Source organism: Cupressus sempervirens, chromosome 2, assembly GCF_028749045.1.
Source record: "Cupressus sempervirens isolate cs-2001-9-10 chromosome 2, ASM2874904v1, whole genome shotgun sequence".
Taxonomy (NCBI): Eukaryota; Viridiplantae; Streptophyta; class Pinopsida; order Cupressales; family Cupressaceae; genus Cupressus; species Cupressus sempervirens.
In genome coordinates, this window is record NC_143119.1 from 729,315,159 (window position 1) to 729,335,066 (window position 19,908).

Consider the following 19,908-nt stretch of genomic DNA (forward strand, 5'->3'; position numbering starts at 1 on the left):
CTTTAGAAACATATAGTGCTTGCAAAGAAAAATTTGAACTCCATACACAAAGTAATTCTACCAAGCATATACAAATAAAGGCTTTGAAGGCATCTAGAGAGGACGTAGATGGATTCTTAATATCGTCCACTAATGAGGTAGAAATCGATAGGCTTGCAACCTGAAGGAGAACTTTAAAACCATCAGGCATTAGCCAATTTAATTATAGAAAACCCTCCTGATCACTTAGTCTGTGTTACTAAATCGAAGAAAGGGAAATAATTAAGAAAAATGAGCAGCAAATAACATGGAGGTTATGAATTATCCATGGTGTATTATATTATAACAACCCACGTTACATACCAAATATGGATGGATCGATATGCTCCTATCCAATGTCTAATGCAATGAATCTCCTATGCTATGAAAGATTTCACAGTCAACTTGCCCAAGTCTCCAAGCAATAACATCTATGATAAATTTTGGAGCAGCAATGAATGAGGGGGTTAGGATTCTCCTTGCTTGACATATTGATATGCAAATTTGATATTCTCATGGATTAGGCACTCAATGCCAATCCAATTTCCAAGCAGTTATAGGACTTTTCCAAAGTGGTGAAAGGGAATGAAAATAACTAAGACACGTAATCCAAGTTCTATCACCAGTGACGTCTTATCCTAGAATACAAATAGATCAAGACATATAAGAAATACAAGGGGGACTTGCCTTCAAGGTAAGAGGAGACAAGGTTCATATCAAATATTCTAAAGTAATTTACATATATTACTATTATTATATTGGTATAGGTGTTTTTAAGATGGTTAAGATATCAATCCCTCTGATTCTATTAAAGTAAAACTAATAAGATATATTATGTTAAGTTCTCTTCTTCACATTTATATATATGTATATAAATATATACATAGTCACAAATATATGTATATATGTATATACATGTACATATATACATATATATACAAATATGTATGTGTGTATATATATATATATATATATATATATATATATATATATATATATATATATATATATATATATATGTACGTGTGTGTGTGTGTGTGTACATGTATATACATATGTATGTACATGTATATATGTATATATATATCTGTGTGTGTATGTATGTGTGTGTGTATATATATATATCTGTGTGTGTGTAAGACTTTTGTATTTAAGAATAATAAATATTAGTAATTTTAAAATTAGATATTCATCTATCTTATATTGCATTGATGAAAATTATTATTCTTGAGAATTATATTAGTCTCTCTCTCTCCTCTATATTATTATAGAATTATAAATGCTATTTGCCTTGATCTTTTCCTCCGAGTATTCTTGTAGGAGAAAGAGGGAGATTTGGACTCAGATGGAGTCTAAAAGTATGTGTGCAATGTGAAATTTTTTAAGAATTGTGGATGAATTTAAAAAAATGGAAGGACATGTTTGCTTCTACTATTAAGCTTAACAAATGTTTGGAGCTTAAATGGATGAAAAGAGCAAATTGGAACTTAGAAAGAAGCCATATAATTTGATGTGATGCAAAAGTGTTCAAAGATATAAGAGTGAGAATTTTACATTAGGGGGGGAATAATAACCAATATTCCATTCCCACTTGAATCTTATTTAGAGGGGAGATGTTCCATTCTCAAATAATCTAAACAGACAATTTCTAAATTTTCATGTGTAGATAAGAAAAGAAAGTTGGTACTTTACACATGCTACCAAATATTGTGCAAACTCAATCTAATGATAGTAGTTCCAAAGACCCTGATGATTAAGATGGATAAAGTGAGGCTCTTGAAGAAAACATCTTTGATGATTAAGATTGTGAGATTCTGAAAGAATTGATTAATATCAATTCTACACAACCCAAGAAGAACCTCTTAGCTAATAACCTGTCACAAGAGAATAAAAATGGAGACAGAAGAAAAGATGCTCTCAAATATGAAAAATGCATAAGAGATAATGAGAAAAGTACAAGGCTCAACCCTATAAAGGTGAGATAGAAACCCTAAATGAAAAACCTAGGTTGCACATTATTAATTACTAATTAATTAATAATGTACCTAAATAAAGCTTAAGTAACTAGAGTAAAAGAAAATTAATTAAATCAATATGATTTAATTAATAAGTATAAATGAAAAAATACTCTAATACCCCCCCTTAAGCTAAATGCAAGGAGTAAGCTTACCTAGCAAAGAAAATCTATGAAAGCAAAAACAAGTGGGTCTCAACAACAAGGCCTGATTAGGTACCTAGTACAAGGAAATCTCTATAAACCGGAGCAAAGGAGAAAACCCAGTGGGAAAAACCCCTCTCCAAAAAGAGATGTATGACTTCAAGAGACTCTCTCAAAGCCATAAGTACAAAGCATGACTTCAACCCCCCCATGAGAGAAGGTTGAGGCTTTAAAGTCCCCCTGGAATGAAAGAACCCCTGGCTCAATGAAAAAACCACTATGACTCCAATGTATAGGAGTGAAAGTCAGTGGACACTATAGAGGGAACCTCGAAAGTTGAGGTGTCACTGGAAGGCCGAGCTGATGCTCAAAGGAGTAGACATGAGGATCCTGAAAGGGAATCCCCAATGTAAGTGGTATGATAGGTGTGCTGCCACTGCCATCAAAGAGGAGATGAATGTCCTCTATAGAATCCTCAACAACTGCACCTAGTGGCTCGATGAATGGAGCTAGAGGATCAAGTAGTGCTGAAGAAGAACTATGCTGAACAAAAAAGAGCTCAAGAGGAGGTGGCAAGGCAGTCACAATAGTAGTCTCAGGAACCACATAGAGGTTCAAGAAACTTGACTGTACCACATGATGCTCTCTCAAAGGAGGAGAGTTGTGCTTTGGAAAAGGTGGACCAAAGTGTGAAAAGGAGTTCTAGAGATGAGTGGAAAGATCAACTGTCACTGTAGCAACAATACCTCTTGTCATACTATCTCGGATGAAAATTGATCTAGAGTGAACTCAACTGTTTTCCTGGACCCACTGTGAGAAATCTGATAAACTGAGAGAAGGTTTGCAGACAAAGATGGAACATAAAACACATCATTGAATGTGCCATCCTGAATGCATATAGTGTCTTTCCCGTAGACTATCATAATAGTGTTATTCCCAATGATAATATGGGGAATAGGAGAAGCCTCAAAAGAAGAGAAGATCTCTCAAGAAGATGCCATATGGTGAGAAGCACCTGAATCCAGTATCTAAGGGACCTGTGAAGGGGATATGAAAGAATCCTGTAATGCATGACCCTTTCCAAGATCCTGTCTAGCTGTAGGATTGATAGAAGAAGACCGATAAGCAGACCCTTGCGAGCCAGAAGAGGATGGAGAGGAAAGATTTCTCTTCTAAAGAAGAGCTTGCAAATTCACTATCTTTTTCTTGTAACCATCAAACTTATTTTGATAGAAAAGTGACTCATCATGTGTTGCCTTTTGACAATAGGAACACGTAGGTCTCTCAGTCTTCTATTTCTCCTTCTTAGAAGAAGACGGTGGGCTAGTAGAGTGCTGAGAAGAGGAATTTGATATCTGCTTCGGCTTCTGTGTGGTCTAAGCTGGCTTGGCAATCAATGCCTTTGACTATGAACCTGTAAGAGAATCCATTTGAGTGAGCTTTGATTGCTCACAAGTCAGCTGGTCACAAAAGGCCTCGGAAGAGGGCGTAACATGTCGTGCTCCTAGAGCATCCATAGTGGAGTAGAAGGTAGAAGTGAAAATCTGATAAGGTCTTTGAAGCTTGGACAATATCAGGAAGATGCACTCATTATCAGATTTTGTCTTTCCAGCAACTTGTAACATAGATCGAAGATACTTGAATTTCATCAAGAAATCCTCAATTCTGGTGAATGATTCAAGAATCAAGGAGGTAAACTCTGCATCTATCTATAGAACTCTGAACTGATTCATTATGTTAAATAAGGTTGAAAACTTGTCCCACATAGCCCTGAGTGTATTCAAACCATCCAAGTGAAATAGTAACCCATCAGAAATATTCATTGCAATGAGGCCCATTTCCTCATCCATTTTATTGCGCTGCATAAGAAGCTCATAAGGCCTCTGTAGGACTGGCTAAGCCGCATCAAGACATGACCATAACCCCTTTGCCATAAGCAATCTAGTCATCTGTCCTTTCCAAGTATGTTAGTTGTGTGGTGTAAGATAGGCAACATAAGAGTCCGCCATTGAGAGAAGAAGACGAAAGTAGAAAGGTCTTATTCTGAATTAAAGTACAAAAAATAAAATTCTGCCCCCCCCCCCCCCCCCCCAACAATAGATAATGATATCCCTCAAATACCAAAGAAAACAACTATAGAAAGCAAAAAAGCTTAGAAAGGAACCTGAATTTTGAATGTAGAGAAGAGGAAAATAGAAGCCTCTACTTCAACACTAAAATTGGAAGCTCAAACAAACTCAAAATCAAACAAAACTAGCATCATTGTCTCCGTGTCTGAACTAGCTTTGTATGCCCAAGTTATGGCCAAAAAATCAACTGCAGGTCAAAAAAAAGAGCTCTTTAGAAAATTACAGACCTAGGAAAAAATTTGACGGCCGTATAGCTGTCATATGACATTTTGATGATATCATCGCTGATAGTGCACTAATGTGGCAGTTGACTGGGTGATGACATCATTGGGTGACTGGTCGTTGATGTGGCAGTTGACTAGGCGCTAATGTCATTGCTAACTGTGCACTGATGTGGCACCTCGAAATGCGTGCCCAAAAATTAAAATTTTTTTGCATGTGCAAAATGCCAATTTTTTTTCCAAATTCAGTTGATCTCCAAAAATCTCGCCAAAAAAGGTGGCTCTCACCAAAATATCCACCAAAAATGGTAGTAGAGAAGGAAAATAAAAAAAAATGATTTAAAAAATGCCAAAAAATGGAATATTCTGTTGACATGTGCAGGTGTACAGCTGTACCCTGTTGACGCATCCCCAATGTACCCTGCTTGTACAGGCGTACCTCCAATATGCATTACGTCAACTTTTTAAAAGTTGATAAAAAAAACTTCTTGCCTTTTCTCTTTTTAAACGCATGCAATGCAATTTGATTTCAACTTTTCAAAAAAGGTTGAAATAAAAAAAAATTAAATTCATTTTTTTTTGAAATAATAAAAAAAATGTTTGCACTTTTTCTTAAAAATTTACCTCAAAAAGCGTGTCAATGGTCAAAATTTTTTTACAGATTGCTCCGGTAACCAAAATAGGTCAAATTTTATTTCAAAATTCTTTGGATCGATCCTCTAAATCCATTGGTGAGGTCTATTGAGACTCAAGAGGCCTCCAAAAAAAGTGTATCCCCAGATCCAACCAAAAAGTAACTTCTGAAAGATCAAACCCTTCAAGCTCTAGAGAATTCTTCAAATCAAGAACAAGCAGCCACAGATTTGGGCTCTGATACCATGAAAGAATTGATTAATATCAATTCTACACAACCCAAGAAGAACTTGTTAGCCAATAACCTGTCACAAGAGAAGAATAATGGAGACAGAAGAAAAGATGCTCTCAAATCTAAAAAATGCATAAGAGATAATGAGAAAAGTACAAGGCTCAACCTTATAAAGGTGAGATAGAAACCCTAAACGAAAAAGCTAGGTTGCACATTATTAATTACTAATTAATTAATAATGTACCTAAATGAAGCTTAAGTAACTAGAGTAAAAGAAACTTAATTAATTAAATCAATACGATTTAATTAATAAGTATAAATGAAAAAATACTCTAATAGATTCTTCTACATTAAGAGGGAGTATGACACTTCTTCGAAGGCAATACAAGAGCTTAGAAGATTGATACTTAGAGGGAGTCTAGAAATACATGTGTGTGATTTCATGATTTTGATGGGCCTGCTCCTATGTATATCATGAGGAAGTAATGACTTACCACCAGAAAGTCAAAAGATTGATATTAGATTTAGAGAGAGTTTGAAAGGCATCCTTGGGTGAAGAGAGTTTCTATTGGAGTAACTAGAGGACTTGACTTCCCAGGATCATTGTTTAGAGGGAGAATTTTGAAGTGTAATCCTTTTTTAATGATATCTTCTGTATGAGGAGAAGTTCTAAGTGAAATTCTTTGTAATTTTTTTTCCATAAGAAAGTGAGGCAAAAGCCTTTGTACCACCCTTTGACTGGGTTCATGGTGGTTACTATTTCACATGCGATATGTAATGAAAGGTGAAAATCTTTCATTGACATATATAAACAAAAGGTAACCATTATAAGATGATGATCTTATAAATGGTAGACTTGTTATCATGGTTCTTTGGGCCAGATTTTTTCAGACATAATGATAACAATAGTCAGAGGGTAACCATTGTAAGGTGGTGATCTTACAAATGGTAGACCTATTATCATGGTTCTTTGGGCTGGATTTTGCTAGACACCATGATAACGAACTTATTATGGTTCTTTGGGTCGAATCTTGTCAGACACCATAGTCGCTACTATAGACCACACTTGAGGTGGTGTTTTAAAAAAGTAATGGAAATTAGTTCAATTTTGTGTTATGAAAGGTGAGAAATTTAGTCTCATAGTGAATTGAGTATCATACTAAGATGATATACCTTCTTATTCGTGAGAGCATAATGTATTCTATAAATTCTCCCTAACTAAGAGGGAGTGTTAAGGTTGTAGCTTCTGTCAGATTGATTTTATCATGAGATACCTTGTTGATGGAAAATCATCTTTAAGATAAATATCTTATACACATAGTGTATATATATATGTAATATAATATATAAGATATATTATATATTATTATATAATAATATAATTTAATATATTACATATATGGTTAATATATTAATATTACATATATGCTTAACAATGAGTTATACATATAGTTATTTATTAACTATAGAGACATGTCTCTTCATGAGACATGTCTCCTCTCATATATAGGAGTCTTCAAATCTACATATGGAAGACATCAATCATAATGGCTATGCTAGTACATTTGCAGAAATGATCTTAGAATTAACAGAATGGAGTAACGAAGTCGAGAGAAAATTCAAAACTATGAGAGTGAGCAATCAAGAAATGCAAAGAGCTATAGATGTCAAAGAGAATGCCAAAAGTACCAAGAGAGACTGAAATAAAGTTCAAATGAGGTTAAGTACATGTAGGGTTGAATCTTGTGTTAGTGAGCAATGGAATTGAGCATTACAATTTCCAATTGATATTTTGCAATGCCTCAATGATACCCTACACATCTGCAAATTTGTGTGTGTGTCACACATACGTCTCTATTATGCATACACATCTTGTGTCATCTAGGTCACGTAGTTGTGTTTTTGAAGTGTGTGGTGATAGAGGATGCCAAGAAGATGCAAGCATATGACATACATTTTGTGTCTTAGGTTAAGGTTAGGGTGGTGCTAAATGAAAATTTAAACATGTGTGCAAACTTATGTCATTACAAGGATATATGGGAAGATTTGAATAAATGCAAATACATGTAAAAATAACACTGATAAGGATCACTTCATGACCAAGACTTATGATCTAAAATTGAGTTATGTCAATGGTAATTGTATTATGTCATTTATCAAAAACATGTAAAAATAAGATATTTCATGCACAAGACTTAGGATATAAAATGGAGCCATGTCAAAGAGTAATTGTATTTAGTTATCTATCAAAATGAACATAAAAATATAATGAGAATTAACATAGGTACACAAATTCAAACATTACATAAATATAATGATTAGATCATGAACTATGTCTAATACAAAAAATATCATATATAAATATGTGGTTAAATTATAGTATCTCTAAAAAATAGATACAAAATCTAATTTTACCAATAGAATTATTTCCACCCTAAATATTACATAGTATTTATTGTCTTTACCTACACTTACACAATGATTTATCATGATTCAACTACATAATTTATTTATTTTATTTATTTATAAACTTATGTATAAAAATTAATTACCAAACTCATTATTGAATATATACTAATAATACTCAATAAGTAAATCTCAATTATCCTAATATAACTATAACTTAATAAATATTTCTCTACAACATCACTTCCAAAATTAAAACTAGTATGACATTATTATCACCTATTTTAATACTATTGAAACTTAAAAAAAGAAAAAATATATTTTTCCCAAAAATGAAATTAGCAAATTACTATTATCTACTATCTTTACTACACTGTAACGTAAAAATATCTTTCAAAATTACAATTAATATATTTGATTATCAATATTTGATATTAATTATGTATACACTGTAAGATTAAAATTGAAAATTTTATTTTTGTTTAAGATAATATTTTTTTATAACTTTACATTTCATTTCTATAACCTTTTTGTATTCATGTTTCATGACTTTTTAGAGCTTTATCAATAATATAAGTGCAAGATACAATGCTTAGATTATATAGAGATGCTAATCAGAGGCATAATAAGAAGGGGAGGATAATGAATGACCTAGAAGGAAGGTGAAAAAATGTAACTTGGGACTAAAAGCTAATTATCTAGGTGTATCTATGTACTTTATGATGTACCAAGGCTTAGGACATTTATCTATCAAAAAAATAAAATAAAAAAATTGAAAAGTTTATAATTTAGTTGAATATAGGCTCTTTGTTGTACCTTTTCTCTTCATAAATATTTTTCTTTTTCGACTATAGAAAATATTTCAGTATTTTTCCCTTGTATTTTTCATTTAAAGTTAGTAAAGATTATTAAATTAGAAATAGAAGTTATCTTAATCTTTTCCTATTCTTATCCCTATTTTTTTGTTGTATCTTTATCCATATTTTATAAACATGCAAACCATTGTATGTTAATCTATGCCATTGAATGGTGTAGTTGGTGATCAATGTGAGAAGTCCATCTTTGATCGAAACATATAATATTGAGGTATATTTCTTATTACTTAGATTTGTAAGTTGAATCTTTATGGATTGTGGTCCTCACTATGTTAGATTCTTTCAAGAGTTCTTTTAAAGTTTAATGAACGGTCTCTAGAATGCTTGATTTGTTGTCATCCCTCCTATATCTTTTTATAAGATCATGTTAAGTTGTGTTTCAGTGCACCTTCTTTTTCAAGGCATCTATAGAGCTTATCATTGAACTTCAAATTTTTATTTTCATGTAGGTACTATAAAAGGACAAGGAGGTCTAGTTCAAAGATAGCTTCAAAATTGACATGACTTCAGTTAAGTGAGATATCTAAGATTATTGCAGATCCAATGGGTGTATCTCCTCTATTGATAAATACAAGTGCTTCCAGAGACTTGTTGGCTCTAATGTATTGAAAGGGGTCATGAGGGGTCCAAGTGTGTCAAAAGAGACATTAGGGCCTCTTAAGATCCCATAAGATCTCTCTAAGTTTTGTTTCTGAGTACATGTGTACTGAAGACCTTTTGTCACTACTTGAGCTACTAGTAGATAGTACAATTATTCTTCATCATCGTCATCTGACATTAGAAGCCATCTTTAGTACAATATGATCACTAGACAAGTTTGTATGCTACTTCTATGGTGGGATGTTTTCTTTCTGATTTTATGAAGTTGGGTGATCCTTGGAATCCATATTGCATATATTACCACATGCATTGAGTATCTATTACTACTGAAGCTACTAGTAGATGGTGAGTATTCATCATCATCATCATCTTACATAGGCACACATGCATATTATGTGTTAAGTACAACCAAGGTGAATGTTAACTAGGTCTTTCTAGTCTCAACAATCTTAGGAATCATCATAAGATCCCTTAAAATATTATTTCTAAGTATATGTGCACTAAAGACCATATGTCACTACTTGAGCTACTAGTAGATGGTGAGTATTCATAATCACCATTTGACATCTAGGATCACATGCATATCATGTGTTAATTGCAACCAAGGCGAATGTTAAGTAGGTCTTCTCAGTCTCAACAATCTAAGGGCTCGTTTGGTTGCTAGAATACAACTAGAATAGGAATTGATAATTAGAATATAATTTGTTTTCTTTGTTTGGTTCATGGAATAGGAATAGAGAATAGGGTTATGTATTCCTGTTTGAGCCCCAAAATGAGCTTTTGTCCATTCAAAAAAATACTTGTAATTGGATTTTGTCCATTCCATTCCAAATTCAACTTATCCAAAATTGATAATCTGTCGGGTCCGGTCCGTGGTTGGAAACTCCCGCTTGTTATTTTTTTTCGTTGACTAAAAACTCTCGCCGTTTCGGTGTTTATGTGGGCTTTCCTCTGGATTTGCATTTGTTCATCTTCAGAGGTGTTTAGTTGGATTTTATGTGCGTTTGTCTTCATCTTCAGAGGCTCTTCCTCCTACTTTGCGGCCAGCTCTGTCAAAGGTGTGTAAAACGTTTTCATCAGTATTGTTTTTAGGTTTTTTTTTGTCTGCGATTCTTGCATGGTCTGTGTTTTATGGATTGCAATCTTGCGTTTTATGGTGCTAGGTTTGTAAAAAGGGTATGATATAATGTCTTTGCTTTCCATTTATCCTATAATTGTTTTAGATTGTATATGCATTGTTTCCAGTGCAAGTTTATTAGACTTCTTTTCTCTACAAATAAAGACTAGTGTGAGAATCAACTTAGTGGAAGAGTGGAGGATTGGCCTTCTGCAATCTCAAACATCCCAACATAGAGGCATGCCAACAATCCTGTGAACCTATGAGCTTTGAAGAAAAGTCCGCTATTTCCTATTCAAATCTGCTCCTTTGTTTGAAAGGGGTATAATTTGTAATCCCTATTTGTAATCACTGTTTAGAAATACCCTTTCCCCTTGCTGGGATGAAACGTCTAGCTTTTCACTACCACCTATTTTCCATTGATCAGAAATCCTTTGTAGACCACTCTGAATTGTCCCACAAGTATTACATTGGAGAAACTCTGAAATCTGTGGGCGGAAAAAAATTGTTAGAGGGTTTGTCTCTGACCGCACACAGTAGGTTTCTTGTGAGAAAGCATGTTGTTGTTCAAGTTAGATGGGGGTCAAGTTACCTCTTGATTTGCTTAACAGATGGGATGTAGGTAGTCAGTCTGGCTTTTCGACACTTAAATTGCCTTGCCTCTTTTTAGAGAAGGTTAGTATTGAGAATGTTGAACACATGAGAAGTGCAAGAAAGGGAAGCCCTTTTGTCAGTTCGCAACCTACCTTGGAAAGTCTGATGTCGCCTGTAATAAGGGAGGAAGCAAATGAGCTTGCTCATATCACGGGCATTTGCTACTCTTATGAGGAGATAGCTTCATATACTGCAAACTGAAAACAGAGTGTTGAAGAAAGCTATGGAAGAGTTACTTACCATCCCCATTATCTTTCCAAGTTGAAAATTTTGGGCTTCTCAAACATTCTCCAATCAGGTCTGTGGCTTCATTCATTCGTTCACCCAATTTTATTACAAGAAAGGGGGAAAAGAAAACTATGCAAATGATTGAAAGCCCAACCAAACTTGTACATGCTGAAAGCTTTAAATTGAATGTGAATAGAGGGAAAGGCTAATTGACACGCTAGTTCCAGTCCTTTTTGCCCATGCAATTGGAAGAATTAAAATACAACAGTCCTGTCATTTGGGATCCTTGTATGTGTTTGCTTGTTCTTCAATCAAGCAATTAGAAGATGTGCAAAATCCAATGTTTTGTACCTACCTTCCCCCTCGTTTTCCCTTGCCGAGCACCATTACGATGTCACTGGAGTACACAAGACAATACCCTTTAATCGACTCTATACTGTTTCACATGCCCATTTACTATATCTGTTAAATGAAGCTCAGAATTAGTTAGGTGGGGACTGATATCTCTTTAACTAAAATTTTAAATCGGGAGCATACTGAAACTTCAACTAATGCCTAGTAACATAGTACATTACCTACCTCAACAGACAACGAAAACAGAAGCATCTCAAATGGTACAATTCAAACACCCAAAAGTATACTTCAAAAAATGACCAAATATGTGCATAGTTAAACAAGGACAACAACAACAAAAATATGCTAGGCTTGCAACAGTCTTCATATTCATCAAACTGATCTCTATTTCAGATCAAAAAAAAGAACAGTTTAATGATTAATCTCAATACACATTCCACAAATAAGATGTAAGCATGTACCCGACTTGAATTATTGAACCTATCACAATCATATTTAAAACAATATTACAAAAAGACATAAAAAGAGTCTGTAACAAAAATATTTGGTGCTTAGTATCAGAAATAACAAAGGCACTGATCATACAAAGTGCCCAGTTTGCTACTCGGTAGGACTAAGCAACTAAAGAATACTACTAAACAATCAATATCATTCTCTTATGAATATGGTACTGTGATGCTTCCAAGTTAAGCACACAATTTTAAAAAGAGTGTTTAAGAAAATGATCTAGATGACACATTGTTTGGAAAGCATCCAAACCAATAAAACAACCTATTGTATCCAACTTTCTTGAGATGCCTTTGGAGGCACATGAAGATTTTGAGAAAGAATTTCCTTATTTCGCATCAAGCAAGGTGTGCTTTGAACTTCAGAGCATGAATTTCATTTGTGTAAGAGATGTGTTAGAAAAATATGTGTGCTTGATCTCTCTTCTTTCCTTCCTCTTAAATATCACAGCTGCAAGTAAAAAAATGATTGTGGTAATTGATATGGAACTGTAAATGGATTAGTGTACTCCATCAAGAGTGGATAAAATTTTGTAATGGGCATGGGAGCCATTTATGTCTGTCTATTTTTGAATTACAAAATGGAATGCATCCTAGGAACAGGGACTATGATGCAAGTAAGCATCCCCAGTTGCACCTATTAGACAACAGAAAATATGATCCCAGTTTCCCAAATTAGAAAAATGTGAATAATTGTCTTGAACTACTCAACTTGGGTCACAGTGCAGAGATGCCATGGATTGATGGGACTAGAGTGATTTTTATCACTTGGTGTTTCTATTGCAGCTTTGTCAAAGACCCTACAGAAATTTAGTGTCAGTTAATTTATATTCCAATATACATCTTACAGCAAAAGGATATTGAGAAAAATTAGCAATCTTGCAGGAATGTATTTGTATGAGCAAGTTTCTTGCTCCCTTGAATGAGCAATTCTTTGTCTTGAACTTCATATGACAAAGCTTTTTCATCTGGAACCTTCTCCTACCATTTTCTAAATGATGCAACTATCACCTGAGCTATTCGAATCAAGGGACTTCCTCCTAGTTTTTGATGTCAATATAAAGGGGTGCCTATTAAGAAAGTATAGATTGCTGTTCCCATGGCCGCAACAGCAATTCCAAACCCTACTCCCCACCCAATATTCAGCTGGATCCAAATAATAACACTAGAAGCTATGAAAGCACTAATGTTTATTGAAAGATAAAACCTGTTAAAAAATGAACTCTTTTTCTTCTATTAAGACTATACATATTGGATAGTTTAGAATGCTAGTGATGCCTTACTTTCACTTGAGCTATTCTGATTAATACCTTTGAACTTTTTTCCACATAGTTCATTGGATAACATTTGAAGTGGGGCATTCTTATTAGGAGCACAAGCATGCATTTGAAGTGGGGCATTCACTGTATTCCCAACTCTTTATGACAATGGGCAACATTCTCCTCATAGAATTGCAATCTAGGATACTTGTTATGTTCTTTGTACTTGTTATATATCTATGGATCTATGCATCTATGTGTCTATGTACCTTTATACAACATTTGGGTAGTTTTAAGTATTGGTGTTTATATATTGTTTATATAGCTCTTAACAATAATATGATTCATGTGACCTAATAGATCGATGTGTTTCCATTGTAGGTCATTCGATGGATCTTATTGATGATATAGAAGTCCAAGGAGCCATAGTTAGGAAGATCAAGGTTATGCGCACACTCGCTGTTTTGCTTGCTAGTCTTGCAGTGTTAATAGTAGCATCTTCCCAAGAGGCTAGAAGAGATAGGAATAAGCGAAGAAGAGCTACATGTCCTTTTTATAAGCGCATTATCCATTCTACTAACACACATTGCCATGACCAAATACGTATGAGTAGAGTAGCCTTCTTTCGCTTGGTCAAAATTCTAAGACAAAAAGGGAGCATTCAAGATACGACAAACATATCACTGGAAGAACAGCTAGTGATGTTCCTCCACACCCTTGGCGACAATCTAAGGAATCGAAAGATTGGTCATAACTTTGGTCACTCAGGAGAGACAGTGAGTCAACACTTCCACAAGGTCTTAAGGGCTATAATAGATCTTCATGATGATTATATTTTACCCCCTGTTGCGACCACTCCTACAGAAATTGCTGGGAAGGACCGTTTTGATCCATATTTCAAGGTAACTATGCTATTGGCATGTATTTCATTACTAGAGACTACATATAATAATTTGTATTTGATAGTAATATTGATTTTTATAGGATTGTATTGGTGCAATTGATGGAACTCATATGCCGGTTACCATTAATGTGGACATGCAAGAAAAATATCGTGATAGAAAGGGTAATTTGTCACAAAATGTTTTGGGTGTATGTTCGTTTGACCACAAGTTTCAATACATTCTTGCTGGTTGGGAAGGGTCTGCTGCAGATAGTCGGGTGCTTGCTTCAGCTCTATCTAGAGCAGATCCACTTGTGGTTCCCCCTGGTATATTAATTCATATTTAATATGATTATATTTTGATTAAACTAAATCAAAACTTTAATGCTCTACTTTGAGTATAACTTTAATTCTATTTGTGTAGGAAAATTCTATTTAGTTGATGCCGGGTACCCAAATGTACCAGGATTTCTTGCTCCTTATCGGTGTACACGTTACCACTTAAAAGAGTTTTGCAGAGCAAACCCGATCAGCAATCCTCAAGAGTTATTCAACCATCGACACTCCTCTCTTAGGAATGTGATAGAGCGGACATTTGGTATTTTCAAGCAACGTTGTCCTATCCTGAAACATGCAACATCCTATAGTATATCTACCCAAACAAAGATTGTTTTGGCATGTGGCATACTACACAACTTCATTACGATGGAGGATGGTCTTCTAGTTGAAGTGGAAGTTGAAGAGGATGATGATCGTGTTGGGATAAATGTGCCAATTCTTGAGACTTATGGGATGAATCAATGAGATAAAGATGATTGGGGAAGATTCAGAGATGAAATAGCCCAAAGGATGTGGGATAATTACAACTCTCAAACTTAGTTGTACCATAAAATATGAACATTTATTTGCACTTTGTAGTGAATAGGAATTGCACTTTGTATTTTCAAGGATCATTTTACACTTCACTATTCCAAACTGTCTGCTATATGCATCCTTTCAGGAGATGTGTCAAGAAAGGATATATTGAAATGCTCCAAGAGGACATTTTTAAAGTTGTCCTTTACATTTGACTGGCCATTCAATCTTATTTTCCTTGATTGTTTTATGTTGTTGTTTCAGATCTTGATTTATATGCTTACAACTTTATAATCGATGTTGTTTCTGATATACACTTTTAGCATGGATAAAATAGAAATATACAGGAGCTAGACATTGGAATAGGTCCAGACAAATAGAATTTAATTGGATCAACCTGTACAAAAGTTTTCATATCAGGCCTAATCACAAGCTAAATTCTTGTCTTTCCATTTAGTCAATAGCTATGTTTTAGAGCTTTGTTATAGATTTATAGTTATCTATGTTGAGTTTGTTTCCTTCTGTTAATATCTTTGTAAGATCAACAAAATAGTTTTAAGAAGTGTCTATCATAGAGAAATGGGAGCATCAGCTGGTAGAGAAAAGGGTCCTAATCACTAAATCTGCATTAACATTATAGGTTACATGTCTTATAACAAGTCAATTTAAATCTGCATTAACATTATAGGTTACATGTCTTATAACAGGTCAGCAAGTTTCAAACTCCAAAACATGCAAACAGACAGAAATAAGGAGATTATAACACCTCTTACAGCTGAGAGGAGTTATAAGTTGCCAAAATGCTCCAAGAGGGCTTTTATTTGTGTTTCCAGATGAAAAAAAGCATAGCTTTTTGCTTGAATATTTTCCAAAAATGGATTTATGTAGGGCTAATCCTTGTAAGAGAATTATTTTCAGAACTAGTCTTCCATATTTATGAGAGAGACAGTCTCCTTCAATCTTCTGATGAAAACTTGTGTTGTTTTGCTTTTGTAGAGATTCGTAGTGTAGAGCATCAACTTTTATGCATTATCCCTTTGTGAACTACTCTTTAATGAATAAATACTGCTGTCCAAGCATAGAATCTAGCTTTTTTCGTAATGGAACTGATGTTTATTAAAACCATCTATTGTTTATTGTCTTGCTTCTATGGATGTGACTGCTGTTTGTTAAATGGATATGCCTTGTAACTCAGAAAAATCAACATATTCCATATGTTTTTGCTGCTCCTATAAATGTTATTGCTATTCATGCAACTATGATATCTTCATGACATGCTGATGATCATTTTCAAGTTTTGTAGCTACCCATCGATAGTTGAAAATGTCATTTACCAATCTCTTAACAAGCATGGATGAGGAGGCACATGTGAGTACAGTTGCTACTTTGGCTAAAAATGCCAAAGTGGTGTGGTCAAAAGATATGGAACGTAAACTGATAGATTTGCTCCTTGAGAAAATTCAGTTAGGAAGAAAAGGTGAAGGGGGCTTCAAAAAGGAAGCGTGGACTGCAATACAAAGAAAGTTCAATGAAGAAATGAAAATGAATCTTGGAAAGGATAACTTTAAGAATAAGTACAAAACATGGAAACAAGGTTATAGAATAATGAGAGAGTTGCGAAACATGAGCGGTTTTGCATGGAATGAGAGTACTCAATGTGTGGATGCGGATGATAGTGTATGGGAAGAGTTGCTGAAGGTAATCTTCTCACAATATTTTTATTTAAGTAAAGTATTCTAATTATCAATTGAAATGAAAGTCATCTAATTCCTAAAATTTTCCACCATGTAGAGAAAAGATTTCAAAAATGCAAGAGTCTACAAGAGGCAGCCCTTCACCCATTTCAATGACTTAGCAGTCATTTTTGGCAATGACATAGTTGATGGAAATGGAGCAGCAACAGGTCCAGAGGTTCAATATGGACATATCTTTGAAGAGGCTGTTGATCTTGACGAAGATGGGGGTTTTGATACGCAAATGGATGATACTCCTCAATTTGAGGAAGAAATCCGTCATTCAAACAATTCCACAACATCTGTTAGACAAAATCCATCTCTGCCATTAGCAAGAAAGTCAAAGAGGAAGAAGCCAAGCATGGCTTCCTCTTTGGAGATCATATGTGAAAGTATCTAGAATATTGACCGGGGCATGAGTAAGTCTCATAATGTCAATGTTGATAAGAGGGAAGTCAAACATGATATATCAATTGCATTTGCTACCCTCAAGGCTATGCCTGGAGTTAGTAGGGGGACTTTGATTGTTGCATATGACTTCTTTTCTTCAGAACCTACAAAAGCCTGGGCATTCCTAGAGATGACTATAGAGGAGAGGGAAGAATACATTAGATATAAGTTTGGAGGAGTTTTTTGATAAATTACAATCTTTATGAACTTATTATTATTTTTTTGACTATGTCGGAACATACAATCTTTGTCACACTCAGATGGATATAAAGTATTTTCAACTCTTTTGGTTCCAATTTTTTTTGAAATGGATGAAGAATGCATTTTGTTTACCTTCAATTTGTTCAACATAATTATTTATACTTCCAATGAATAAATGTTGTATGTACTATTGTATGCACTGCTGTATGGACTGTTGTTTGGTGCAAAATATGCTAGATAGACATTTTTTTCTACTTGAACAAGAATATATGAACAATATTTATACTTATAATTATGTACTATTGTATGAACTGCTATATGGACTGCTGTATGGACTGTTGTTTGGTGCAAATCATACTACAAGATAGAGGTTATTTTCTACTTGAGCAAGAATATATGAATAATATTTATAGTTATAATGAATTATGTTTTGTGGATTACTTGCAATAGTTGTATTCCACTAATTGTAATGTGTCGTTGTATGCACTACTGTATGTACATAATAAATCATGATGTTGCTATATGCATTGTTGTATGTATAAAATAAATCATGATGTTGTTGTACGCATTGTTGTATTTAGCTAGTACTTGTTATTTCATTGTATCATTGTTCACTATGATTACAAATGAAATAATATGGTGCACCCAACAATTCAGATTGTCTTTGTTGTGATATACATTGCTTGCAGTTTGTTGTGAAATCACATCTACTTGTTGTATGCTTTTAACATACTTTTTAGAGTTATGTTTACATTGATCTGTAAGAATATATTTTCTATAATTTGTTTGTTATTTATTTTCTCTCATTATATTTGTTAAATTATTTATATAGGGCCCATGGCTTCGAATACTTTGCCATTGTGTGACTGTGGCGCTGGCACTGTAGTAATGAGGACCTCACGCACAGAGCGTAATCCTGGGCGTAAATTTTTTTGTTGTCCAAATAGTCGAAAGGTTGTTAGTATTTTTTTAATATGTATTTTTTGTGTATTAAGTTGTTGTGGCGAGCACTTATGTATTTTTGAAATGCAGGAGGGTAATGGTTGCAATTTCTTTCAGTGGGTCAAGGATGACCCATCTACGTCAACTGCATCTAACTATACAGAAGATGAAAGGAATGGTTGCAAGTTGTGCAACATTCAAGATACTGCTGTCAAGGAGATTGCTTCCATGGCAAAAGTTGAACTCATGTTTCAACGATGTATTATTTGTGTTCTAATTGCTATAATCACAGTATTGGTTATTGGTGGTTGGGGACCAAATTCGTAAATATGGTTAAAAGACAGATATTGGATATGTAATTGGAGATGTAAAGTGTATTATGGCTATGTATACCTGATGGTAGACAAATTAATGATATGTCATTTTTGTTGTTTTCAACTTAATTATGATTGTGGATACTATTTTATTTGTGATTTTATATATATGGATGATGTTATCTATTTATTTAAAAAATAGTTGAAATAATCTAAATGCTCAATGAATAAAACAAAAATAAATATACATTCTTTGGATACTATTTTATTTGTGATTATATATATATATATATATATATATATATATATATATATATATATATATATATATATATATGGGTGATGTTATCTATTTATTTAAAAAATAGTTGAAATAATTTGAATTCTCAACGAATAAAACAAAAATAAATATACATTCTTTGAAAAAATAATGAAAACAATATTAAAACTAAAACAAATAAAATTAGAGGGAAAAAAAATATTAACTTAATCCCATTCCAATTCAGATTTTGTATAATCAAACAAGGGATTAACCTATCCTCAAACAAATTCCAGGCGAACCAAACAGGACAGGAATACAAATTTTCCATTCCCATTCTCCATTTCTATACCCATTCTTATTTTCAATTCTAATACTCAATTCCTATGCTTGCAACCAAACGGGCCTAAGGGAACATCAGAGCATGCTAATGTATGAGACTTTGGTAGCTCAAAAACTATCACAAGAAGTAGAGAAAAGGGAGGCGTATGTTTTAAGTGTTATCTATTTCCATAGACTTTTAGTAGGAGAAGTTCTATTACAAAAAGGTTTGTATATGATTATCCTTGGATATCTTACCTATCCATCATTTAAATTATCAACATATAGAAGACATCAAATTATTAGAGGTCTTTTGGAGTCTATAGCTTGTGAAGCCAAGAAAACCTTTGCAATCATGTACACTGTAGCAATAATAACTGAAGATAATAGGATGGAGCACATTACAGTGGTTGTTCCATGTACATTGGAAAAAAGACATCAAGAGGATTTTGATACTGAAATATGAAACACACGACCAAAAGGAAAAAATGAGCTTGGCAACTAAATTTACTAGTAAGAGTGTTAGTCCCTTTAGTATCATTGGATAAAGAAAAAATAGA